We start from the raw sequence: 13,064 nt of genomic DNA, 5'->3' as shown, positions 1-13,064 counted from the left end.
CTAATAAACTTTTTACTGATGTAAAAAATACATTCAAGAAAGCACGCAGAGTTCACAAAGATCACAAAGCATAAATGTCACATAACCAGCAAGGAACAACATTCTAGTATCCAGAGGACACCTCTCCCCCATCACTGTACCGTTCTGTAAGTATTAATTTTAAGAGATCAACCACTTTCCCTGCAGTTAGTGTGACAGAAATCTTCCATCCGAATTCTGTAAAAACTTAAGCCAGTCAAGTAACACACATCAGTACTTCATTGATAGTGGTTAAAAAGGAAAAAGCTAGGGTTCAAAAGAAAATCTAGCACCTTTAATATCCTTACTGATTCTACTGATGGAATAAACTATTCCATCCTAAAAAATAATTCCATTCCATTAGTTGAACAACTAAATCTGAACAATTTGTATCCACTATATTTTACTTCACAATGAAGTCTGAAAGAGGAGGTAATAAGGGACACAACATACCAATACTTCCATGTAGAACATTTTGTACCATTCAGGTTTCCAATGAAGGAAAAGCATGAATTTGATATCAGGAATCTCATTAACCATGCACCAACTTCAAAGGCATACCTCAGTGTGGAATGATAGACCACAGAATAGTTTCAGTATACAACTTTCCAGTCACTTTGAAATTGGCTACTTTCACCTTAGAGGAAGCCAACAAAAACCTGGGGACATATTTGGCAGCCTGTCCTCTACCACTGAATAATCTAATTATAGAACTAGAAAGTGATGCTCCTAGATTTCAACTATTACACCCTACTCACTGTGTCCCAACTAATACAAAGAGACACTGCACTACTGGCCCTCAGAATCTGAAGACTTAATATACTAATTTTTAACAACTTCAAAGGTCCATGGCAGATGGCAAATTAATGTGTAAAAGAGTCAACAATCTCCATGTCATGCATAGTTGTGAGAACTGAATAAGCTAACAGAGGCAAAGCACCAAGAATTAACTTAAATCATGCCCTGTGAGGTTGGCAATAGAATGAGATCACTAGTGAGAAAGCCCAGCTAAATACCACACACCAAGTAGCGATAGTCATATTTGAAGATTGTGAAGTTTCTGGTCACAACAAACACTAATGACAAACCAGTATTAAAAAGACACCTTAGGGGTACGTGGGTGACTCAGTCAGTTAAGCACCCGACTTGGGTTCAGGTCATGATTTCATGGTTTGGGAGTTTGAGTCCCGCGATGGGCTCTGTGCTGACAGCTCAGAGCCTGGAGCCTGCTTGATTCTGTCTCTCTCTCTCTCTCAAGAATAAACATTAAAAAATTTTTTTTTAATTTAAAAAACCACCTTAATGCCATTTCATTAAATTTGTGCATTTCTTTCTGCCATTTTTTTATTTGGAAGATGAGGTACCCATAGTATACAAAAGAATTAGCTAAGTATAAATGTAGTGTTTAAACTAAATGGCGGAAGCCCTAGCTTATAATCACATAATGAAATGCAAAAGTATGGAAATGATAACTAACCAATACCTACTCTTCTCTCACTAAGCAATATAAAGAATCAAACCCAATACATAATTTCAAAATATGTGATGGGTTCAATTCTTTATACCAAGTGGAAATCATTCAATAGATTCTCAAAGGTCTCTAAAGATGAGGCTCTCCCACAAGCATTTCTTCAAATATTTAATACTCCTTAAGGTCTAGAAATCCATAGTATTCAGGATGAATATCAAAAGACATCATCTGGGGCGCCTGGGTGGCGCAGTCGGTTGAGCGTCCGACTTCAGCCAGGTCACGATCTCGCGGTCCGTGAGTTCGAGCCCCGCGTCGGGCTCTGGGCTGATGGCTCGGAGCCTGGAGCCTGTTTCCGATTCTGTGTCTCCCTCTCTCTCTGCCCCTCCCCCGTTCATGCTCTGTCTCTCTCTCTGTCCCAAAAATAAATAAAAAAACGTTGAAAAAAAAATTAAAAAAAAAAAAAAAAAAAAGACATCATCATTTTAGTTTTCCACAATGATAATATCCATTAGTTTGCTGCAAATCATTATTGTTAATTCAACTTTGACCAATCCAGGCTAAATAATTCTTATTCATTAAGTTTTTCCATAAAGGACTCATTTTTTAATTTCTGATCATTTCCTGGAGACTTTACTAGACTCTACCCAATTTTTTTCATATCCTATCTAGCATAAGAAGCTCAAAATTAGAGGGGCGCCTGGGTGGCGCAGTCGGTTAAGCGTCCGGCTTCAGCCAGGTCATGATCTCGCAGTCCGTGAATTCGAGCCCCGCGTCAGGCTCTGGGCTGATGGCTCGGAGCCTGGAGCCTATTTCCGATTCTGTGTCTCCCTCTCTCTCTGTCCCTCCCCCGTTCATGCTCTGTCTCTCTCTGTCCCAAAAATAAATAAAAACGTGGAAAAAAAAAATTTAAAAAAAAAAAAAAAAGAAGCTCAAAATTAGATATAATATTACTAAAATGTTTACATAATACTCTTCACAATTATTACCATGTGATATGTGATGCAACATATACCTATAAAACATTATTTAGGCACCAAAGAACGTAATAAGAGCTGTCATAATACACTCAGCAAGTCCTACTAATTCAGTCTTCAAAACATAGTCCAAATCTACCCATTTCTATTACTTGCTGGTTTCAGCCAGAAAATAAAATCTCTCTCACCTGTCCTAATACACTAGCCTATAAAGGTCTCCTTGGTTCCATCTTTGTTACCCAACTATCCCCATTCCTTATGCTTTAGAATCCAGAATCCACTACTCACACAGCAGTCACAGTGATCTTTATCAAAAGGCACCCCCTTGTTTTGAGCCCTCCAATAACTTTCCTTTATAAGTAGAAAACCTTTATCCTGGCTTACAAAACCTTAATTGATTTTAGCCCTACCTTTGACCTCTTCTTGTACCACTGTCCCCCTTGCACACTACATTGCATCCACTGACCTGTCTGTTCCTCTAACACTCCAAAAGCTCAAAGGGCTTTATGTCACCAGGTTTCCCAAAGCCTGGAATGCTCATCCCTCTGATCATCCCCATTGCAGGCTCCTTCTACACATGCTGATCTCAATTTAAAAGTCACCTACTCAAAGAATCCTTCTGTCTACACAATCTAAATTGGCACCTCCTAACTCAACTTACTCCTTACCACATGACCTTTTAATCTCTTTCTTGTCTGTGAGATTTTTGTTTACTACTGCTCTTTTCCCATTAGAATGAAAGCCCCTGAGAGAACAGACATTGTCTTCTTTATTCCTATATTCCTAGCACCTAAAACAGCAACTGGCACACACTAACTGTATTCAAAAAAAGTATTTGGCAAATAAATGTATAGGGAATTACTACTCAAACTTTGTAAGAAGTTCAGGGGCAGAAATTAATTTCCCTGACCTCCCCAGGCTCCTAACACTAACTCCTTTATTCTTATTAATGTTTTTATTATAACACCTGTCACAATTTACTGCATTTATCCATTTACATGTTTGCCTTCCCCTCCTGGAAACTTCTTAGGGTCAGAAAACCTTTAGAATCCATTTTTGTTTCATAACACGGATGCAAAGTAGGAACTCAAAACCTTTGTTGGATGTGTAGGAGGAGGAGAAAGAGGAGGAGTACTTACTACATGCAAAGAACATTTCCCATGAATTATCTCTTTAATCTTTACAACAATCTGGGGGATAGGTACAATTATTTCCTCCATTTTGGAAATGACAAAACCCCCAGGGAACTTCTAAATAACTTGCCTGAGTTAACTATATTTACAAGTGGCAAACTAACCTACCTAATCAACCTACTCTGCCTAACACCCAAGTCAATGAATGCTCTTATTCACAACCCTCTGTTTCCATGAAACATAAGCTCTACTAAATGCATACTACTTAAATGCCAAAATCAGGAGTTTGAACACTGATAATATGTTGTACTTTACAACAACGTTGAAAATATTAAGAAACAGTCAAAAAAAATAGGGAAGAACATAGAGCCTTGCTACATACCAGAACCAATGAAACGACTGATTAAAATTGAAATTCTTCCCCAGACACTCAAAACATTTGAGTAGAAAAATGTCAATAAAACAAAACTGGAATGGGGGGGGGGGGGGAGTGACTGATAAAATGGGAAAAGTTCCCAACATATGCTACTGATACAGCCCTTAAGAAAATGGTACAGCTGACAACTGAGAAGAAGAAATATCTCAATTTTTAAGATAAGCATTCTCAAGCCTTCATGTTCATAAAACCTTAACTGCTATAAACACAAAGAAACATTTCAAATCAAACAGTTTATTTTTTAAAATTTACTTTGAATAGGGGAGCCTGGGTGGCTCAGTTGGTTAAGCATCTGACTTCAGCCCAGGTCATGATCTCACAGCTCGTGGGTTTGAGCCCTGCATCAGGCTCTATCTATGCTGACAGCTCAGGGAGCCTGTTTTAGATTCTGTGTCTCCCTCACTCTTTTCCCCTCCCCCACTCACACTGTCTCTCTCAAAAATAAAAACATCAAAAAAAATTTTTTTTAATTATTTTGAATATATAAAGACAGGCAACACTTTGAATCATTTACACTACTTTTTTTTTTGCCCTAGCATGAAGTAGGCCAACTTTTAAGTAAAATCACATGGAACCTGTTCTAACTGCCATATCCCACTTGACCAACTTTCTTGAGGGGGAAAAAAAAAACAAATCCCACCATCATGTGAATGACAGTTGGGGGAAAAGTCAGTGGAGCAGACCACACAACTGGTCTATTGTTATGCCTAATGCAAATCTTCCTATAAAGATTTCTAAAGTGATAAAAAGATGCCAACTGTTATTTGCTGCACTGCTACTTTATAGGCCTTTCCGCTAGTTATCAAGTCCACTTTGGCATAAAAAATCCTTCAGCAATGTTTGCAAAAATTCACAGAACTGTACCTCTAAAAAAAAGGGTGAATCTTATAGAATGTAAACTATACTCAATAAATTTGACTTTTTAAAAAGCTAAACCATAAACATGACCAAAAAAGTTTCTACTCCTCAGTAAAAAAAAAAATCTGAATTTATTTTGTCAAATTCCCAAAATATAAAGTCAAGTTCTAAGCCTTTAAGAAACAGAATTGGAGGGAAGACACTGGACTTATGCTATATGTATTATATACTGTACCATTACAATAAAGTAAGCTAGAGGAAAAAAAAGGTTATTAAGAAAATCATAAGAGAAAATACATTTACAGTACTGCACTACAAAAAATTCACGTATTAAGTAGACCTGCACAGTTCAAACCCACGTAGTTCAAAGGTCAACTATATTCTGAAGTTTCAACTATCAAGATGTCAATGGAACACCTGCTTATCTGGTTTCCAAAGTCTGTGGATATTAACCAGCAATTCAAAAGACAGAAATCTGTTTCCTCAAAGTGTATCCTTAAACTGCACACCAGTTCTATTACAAAAGTGGTTGAGAAAAATGACATGGGTGAGATCTACAAATATGCTCTGTATCTATCTACTCATCTAGGTTGTACTTCTGAATCAAGTAATCGCTCAATCATTTCCTCTTGCCCAGAAGTCACAAACTTGAACATGTGAAACAGCCTGAGTAAAGACAAAGGCTGTCACTGTGTTGAACCAAAACTGCTTAAAAGATTAACAATTCAAATTCTAAAACACACTGTTAAATGGTGCTGTAATAACTGATTATGCATATAAAAAATTAGATTAAATCTGTAGTAACTGATTATGCATATAAAAAATTAAATTAGATCGCTGCCTCCTATTATATAAAAATACCTTTTTTTTTCAGGCAAAATATTCAAAACATTTTTTCAAAAACTTTTAGAAAGAAATATGGAAGACTCTTAATGACCTTGGGGTATGGAATAGATTTCTTAAGACACAAAGGACACAAATAAGGAAAATGGTGATAGATTTAATAATCATTTATATTCAACAAAACCATATAAAAAGTTAACAAATAAACCACATAGCTTGGAAGAAAATATTTGTAATTCATTTAGCAGACACAACTAAAATATTTAATAAGCTCCTATAATCAATTTAAAAAGACAAAGGAATAGGCAGGACAGGTAGCAGATAGTCAATTCAAGAAATGGAAACTTGAATAGTCACTCAACAATTGAAACATGTTCAATCTCATAATTAATCAAGAAAAATAAAGATGATATGATACTTTTCTGTAAAAATATCATCTGATTTGTAAACACATAAAAAAATCTGGCAATGCCATGGATCCTAATGATTTGGAAACAGCAAATTCTCATGTTCTCGTGCTAAAATAAAGTGGCACAATTTGGGAGGATAATTAGGCAATCTATGACATAGTTAAAAGTTCCCATAATCTCCATAATCTCCAACCCAATAACTTCATCTCTGGGTAATTTTCACTTCATTTCAAACTTAGTAACCACAGGGGCACCTGGGTGGCTCAGTCAGTTAAGTATCCGACTTCAGCTCAGGTCATGATTTCCCGGTCTGTGAGTTTGAGGCCTGCATCAGGCTCTGTGCTGATAGCTCAGAGCCTGAAGCCTACTTTGGATTCTGTGTCTCCCTCTCTCTCTCTGTCCCTCCCAGCTCAGGCTCTGTCTCTCTCTCTCTCTCAAAAATAAATAAACATTAAAAAAAAAAAATTGTAATAAACTTAAAAAAAAACACTTAGTAACCACATAAATACACATACACAAAAAGAAACAAAATTTTCACAAAACATTTTATCCATACTGCCTGTAATACAACCTAATACTTTTCTATCCTATTTTAATTCCTGATTAAAACTGATTTCAGAACCCATTAATGGCTTCCAACATGCAGTTTAGAAAACCTGCCAAAGAGCTGAAATATGTGCACAAGGATTCCTAATCAGGAATGTTCAACGTAGCATTGTTTTTAAAAGAGGAAAAATTGGAAACAACCTAAATACCTATCAACATGATAAATTAAAAATGGATGTATTCATATAATAATGTAATTGTACCCCAGATAAAAGTGATGACTATAATTAGGCTGAACCACAGGAAACTGTCATTCTTGTAGGTCAAAAATGGTAATGTATCAACAGTTTCATATGAATCTAAAAGACATGTTTCATGGGGTGCTTGGGTGGCTCAGTTGGTTAAGCCTCCAACTTCAGCTTAGGTCATGATCTCATAGTTCATGAGTTCCAGCCCTACATGAGGCTCTCCACATCGGGCTCTACGCTGTCAGCACAAAAGCCCAATTTGGATCTTCAGTCTCCCTATCTCTCTGCCCCTCCCACACTGTCATGCAGTCTCGCTCTCTAAGATAAATTTTAAAAAATTAAAAATAGGGGCACCTGGGTGGCTCAGTCGGTTGAGCATCCGACTTCGGCTCAGGTCATGATCTCGCGGTTTGTGAGTTCGAGCCCCGCATCGGGCTCTGTGCTGACAGCTCAGAGCCTGGAGCCTGCTTCGCATTCTGTGTCTCCTCCTCTCTTTGCCCCTCCCCTGGTCATGCTCTGTCTCTCTGTCTCTCAATAATAAATAAACGTTAAAAAAAAATTTTTTTTTAATAAATAAATACAGACATTTCATGAAAAACAAGTTACAGAATATGCAGAACGTTGTTTACATCAAGTTTGAAAATATGCAAAACAATATTATGATTTGTTTACAAACGTATTTCTATGCAGTTATTACATAAAAATTGGCATTAGGAGTGATCAACACCAAATTCATGATAATCATTACTTCTTTACTTTTTTTTTTTTTCAAAGTTTATTCATTTTTGGGACAGAGAGAGACAGAGCATGAACGGGGGAGGGGCAGAGAGAGAGGGAGACACAGAATCGGAAACAGGCTCCAGGCTCTGAGCCATCAGCCCAGAACCCGACGCGGGGCTCGAACTCACGGACCGCGAGATCGTGACCTGGCTGAAGTCGGACGCTTAACCGACTGCGCCACCCAGGCGCCCCTAATCATTACTTCTTTAAAGAAACTGAAATGTAATCCAAGAAGGTGCTTCAACTGTATGTGCAATTTTTTTCTTAAAAAAATGGAAATGAGAAAAATGTTAAGATTTAATACAGCTGTAGAGTAGATACATGAATGTTAATTATATTGGTCTCTGTATTCTGAATGTTTGAAGTATTTTGAAGAAAAAAAAAATCTGTTAGCCAAATAAAAAACACATGTGCAGCCCAAATTCAAACCAAACCCCATAAAAAATTTCTTCCATTGGCTTGAAATGCTAATGCTTGGTCCTAGCCCTTTAACTAGGGCCTCTAGCAAAAACAAACAACAAACAAAAAATTAAAGAAACAGCTTTTTATGTAATTCCCAATTTAAACAGTTCTTTAAAATCTGTCAAGAAAAGATTTACCCCTGGAAAATTGGTCTTATTCCTCCTTCCAGTTTAGTGGTATGTATTTTACCATATTTCCATTTTTACCTTTGCTGCCAAGAAAACCCAAATCCAAATTTTATTCTTAGTCATTGAATTATGCTTCCTCCTTTTCCTCCTTATATTTTATTACATTTCTGGATGAAATTGGATATAAATAAATTCCAAGAAAATAAAAGTAACCCTCTTGTTCCAACATGCTAAACAGTTTTTACTATCACCACTTTCTTCCCTGACCCAAGGAATGTACAGATACAATTATGTATACATGCTCACTAAAGTAAGATTTCGGGGCACATAGGATTAAAGTGAATATGCTGCCAGTGAAAAATAATCAGCAATATACTAACAAAAAAATGCATACAAAAGGCCTAGCTGGCCAAAATTTAATAAGGTAATTAAGTTTGTCTCTTCGAGACCATATGCTTTATATGCTTTGTTTTCTAGTACATAACGTGGAAAATACAGAAGTCCAAAAAGAATATGCAATACTGTAAGTCAGCTATTAAAAAAATCTTATTTTTCTGTGCTCTTACATCAAAAAACTTCAATTGTCCTTTCCCACAGTTATTTTCCCCATGTCTGAAGACATTCTGGCGGTTTCCACAATTTAGCTTCACTTTTCCTTCTGTCTGGACACTTAAAATGTCTGAGTAAGTCAGGCTATATAATCACTTAACCAGCATACATCCCTTCTAACGCATGGTATACTACGAAACAGAAAAATCAAAACCATGGGTCACGTGAAACAAATCCTCTATTTAATCCATTTAACTTCCAAAACTGAATACTAAATGTACTTATTAAATAGATTAGGTTAATTATTCCTAACAAACAGGTTCTAGGATATCAATCAGCCTTATTTCATTTTAGAATTAAAAGAGGAGATAAAGCTGCAATTTTTCAAGTTTGTATTTCACAAAGACTTTGAAAAGGTTATTTTTAACAGAATTGAAGCACTTCACTTAGCAAAAGAATACAATCCAATTTAGGTTTTAAAAAGACCATTTACTCCCTACTTGCTATACACCAGGACTGCTGTTTGATATAAAGAAAGCTATCCTCTCTTTACCCTCAAGAAATATATAATCTACTGGCCATCACTCAGATTTTTTTAAGAGGAGTGGCAAAATCACACTGCTTTCAAGGGCTAAGTAGGAAATCTTAATAGATGAACAGATCTAAGAAAATACTAGGAAGAATAACTACAGAATGTAAGCACCACCTAACATAATTCTAAATCAACTTCAATGCAAATCTCAGTAGAGATTTTCAAACTGCAACCAAATAAACCCAGCAAAGAACTGGCAAAGTTGGTGACGTTTATGGCACCAATTGGTCACTGCTACCCAGAACATCTAGACAACTTTCCTCAAGAGTTGAAAGATCTGCTCTCCTACAATTACACTATCTTGAACACAGATCTTCCAATAACATTTTGCAAATCTTTGATCTCTGGGAGAAGAATCTGATCAACCCATCAAGTTTGCTCTTTTTTCTGAGAGAGAGAAAGAGAGCAATTAAGAGAGAGAGCACTCAAGAGTGAGCAGGGAAGAGGCAGAGGGTGGAGAGAGAGAATCTTAAATCTATATGCCTAGCACAGAGCCAATGTGGGACTCAATGTCATGACCATAAGATAATGACCTGAGCTGAAATCAGGAGCTGGACGCTTAACTGCCACCCAGGCACCCCACTACTGTTCTTCTTTTAACTTCTACATTGCCATATAAGCTTCTAAGATTTTATACACTCATTTGTAACAGAATAGAATAGAACTGTGAAATACTGGGGCACCTGGGTGACTCAGTTAGTTAAGCATCCAACTCTTGATCTCAGGGTTGTGAGTTCATGCCCCTCATTGGACTCTGCACTGGCCATGAAGCCTCCTTAAAAACAATAAAGAGGGGTTTTGGGTGGCTCAGTCGGTTAAGTATCAGGACTTGGCTCAGGTCATGATCTCACAGTTCATGGGTTCCAGCCCTACATCCAGCTGTGTGCTGACAGCACAAAGCCTGGAGCCTGCTTCGGATTCTGTGTCTCTCTCTGCCCCTCTCCCACTCATGCTTTGTCTCTCTGCCTCTCAAAAATAAATAAGTGTTAAAAAAAAAATTACAAAAAAAAAAAAGAAAAAAGTGTAAAATACAAGAATACTAGATGGCTCAGTCGGCTAAGAGTCCGACTTTGGCTCAGGTCATGATCTCATGGTTTGTGGGTTCGAGCCCCACGTCGGACTCTGTGCTGACAACTCAGAGCCTGAAGCCTGCTTCAGACCCTGTGTCTCCCTCTCTCTCTGCCCCTCTCCTGCTGATGCTTTCTCTCTCAAAAATCAACAAACATTAAAAATTTTTTTTAAAAAAGAGCCCGACTTCAGCTCAGGTCATGATGTCACAGCTCGTGAGTTCCAGCCCTGCATGGGACTCTGCTGTCAGTGCAGAGCCCACTTCAGATCCTCTGTCTCCCTCTCTCTCTCTGCCCCTCACCAACGCGCTCTCTCTCTCAAAAATAAACAAACATTAAAACAAGAAGAAGAAGAAAGTGAATATACTATTGCAGAATTCCATATGCACATTTTAAGAGACAGCAATGCAACTGTAGCCAAGATATCTTTGAAAGTGATGACTGAACTCCAGAAGAAACATCTGAAATGATGCCAAGACTGCCAGTGTTATCACAATTCATGCTTCTCTAAGGTCACCAAAGTATTTGTTGCTACCTTGACCTTCCTCCTAGGAAAAAAAGAACAAGAGAAACAGGACAGTGACTAAGAATCTTAGTGCAGTATGCCATAAGGAAAACAGGCTCCAAATACAAGGAAAGGTTGAAAAGGTTATGGAAATGCTTAGAAACAAAAGAAGAGAAAAAAACAGAGGTGTTTAACTTCTCAGCTATCCATTTGAGTCCTGATTCCCCAAGGTTTTGCAGAAATACTATTGCCGCTAAGGAGCTCTAAAGAGATACTCTACAAACTTATCTCCAGATTGGTGGGAATTCATGAGCTTTTTCTAATTTCTATCCCTTTGTGCAAAGGTTTCTATAGCAGCACCAAAGAGAAGGAGCAAGATCCTTCTGTTTGTGCACAAACATCTCATAAGCTGGTAGTCCCAGAAATCAGTCATTGCTCATAATTGAGGCCACCCATTTTGTTGTGGACAAGAACTCTGAGGAAATCATGACAGTAGGAATCAATGAAGGAGATTCTAAGAAAAAGATAACCGCTCAATGACTCCATTTCCCCAAATCCTGGCCTAGTATAAAACACTCAAAGTAAAGAATCTGATGATGTCTGCTGCAACTTTGACTCAGTTCTTCTGAACAATGAATTTCTCAGATGCAGAAGAAATTCCAGGGTAAGACTAGATAAAATCAAGAGTACAAGGATATGGAGAATTAGATGCTAAAGCTTATATTCTAGGAACAGAAGTGTTGGAAATTGAGAAAAAGGAAGAGAACAAAAAAGATGCATGGGGAAGTAGCTGTCTCAGTGAGGCAGAGAATGCTAATGGTAAATAGGTTGACGTGTTATCACACTTCCAAGGAAGAACAGCAACAAAATCTCCAAGAAGCTGAACAGCTTCAAGGAGGAGCCAGAATGTCCAATCAAAAAATAAGCATTCCTTCAGAGAAAAGCAACTGGCACTATAACATAAACTTTTGAAAAAGAAAAAAACAGAATGAAGTAACTTTCAAGCAACTTTTCCATTCCAAGAAGACTGTTAAATATGTGTCATTAATCTGAAAATTAGTGAAACAATGATGTTCATTTGCATTAAAAAGTCCAGAAGCACTGTATTTTGAAAACCACAAAGCACACTATAGAACAATGACTGGTTGAATCCCTTTTTAAAAAACAACTCTGCAACACAAAGAGGAGCCCTATTATAATCAGATTTTTTTTAAAAAAATTTTTTTTTTTCCAACGTTTATTCATTTTTGGGACAGAGAGAGACAGAGCATGAATGGGGGAGGGGCAGAGAGAGAGGGAGACACAGAATCGGAAACAGGCTCCAGGCTCTGAGCCATCAGCCCAGAGCCCGACGCGGGGCTCGAACTCACTGACCGCGAGATCGTGACCTGGATGAAGTCGGACGCTTAACCGACTGCGCCACCCAGGCGCCCCAAATCAGATTTTAATTAATGACAATGTAACAATATTGGTTCATCAATTGTAACAAATATGCCACATTAATACATGTTATTAATAAGGGAAAACAGAGTAGGTGATATGGGAACTTTCTATACCATGTATAGAAATTTCTGTAAACCTAAAACTTCTCTAAAAAATGAAGTCTATTAATTTTTTTAAGACCTGCACATGTGGACAGATTTGGGAATAAACATTTGTATAAGCAGACAAAGAGGTGGCAATCTCTATATCAAACTATTTTTTTTTTTTCAACGTTTATTTATTTTTGGGACAGAGAGAGACAGAGCATGAAAGGGCGAGGGGCAGAGAGAGAGGGAGACACAGAATCGGAAACAGGCTCCAGGCTCTGAGCCATCAGCCCAGAGCCCGACGCGGGGCTCGAACTCACGGACCGCGAGATCGTGACCTGGCTGAAGTCGGACGCTCAACCGACTGCGCCACCCAGGCGCCCCTCTATATCAAACTACTAACAGTGGGTTTCTACGGAGAGTGAAACTGAAATAAAGTGTGTAACAAATTTCTACATCATGTACCCCTGGACTGTCTAAACTTTCTACCCTGAGCGGAAAGGCTCTGTAGCATA

At 37.8% G+C, this 13,064-nt stretch overlaps 1 protein-coding gene and 1 pseudogene across 5 annotated transcripts in view; one reads left to right on the top strand and one right to left on the bottom strand.

Annotated features, from left to right (window-relative positions):
- ADIPOR2 (adiponectin receptor 2) overlaps positions 1–13,064 on the bottom strand; it is an 80,683-nt gene that overhangs the window by 62,367 nt on the left and 5,252 nt on the right. Inside the window, exon 1 of one of the 5 annotated variants that reach the window (XM_086714431.1) lies at positions 7,292–7,539. The exons of the other annotated variants lie outside the window; for them this stretch is intronic. The gene's annotated coding sequence lies outside the window, so the exon portion shown is untranslated. Of the gene's footprint in view, positions 1–7,291; positions 7,540–13,064 lie in introns of those variants that run through there. 5 annotated transcript variants of the gene reach the window in all.
- LOC112867927 (protein SDA1 homolog pseudogene) lies at positions 8,606–11,945 on the top strand (annotated as a pseudogene).

Source organism: Puma concolor, chromosome B4 (genome assembly GCF_028749965.1).
Source record: "Puma concolor isolate L17-30 chromosome B4, mPumCon1.1.hap2, whole genome shotgun sequence".
Lineage (NCBI taxonomy): Eukaryota > Metazoa > Chordata > Mammalia > Carnivora > Felidae > Puma > Puma concolor.
Note: the sequence above shows the minus strand (reverse complement) of the source record. Positions and strands in the feature narration are given on the sequence as shown.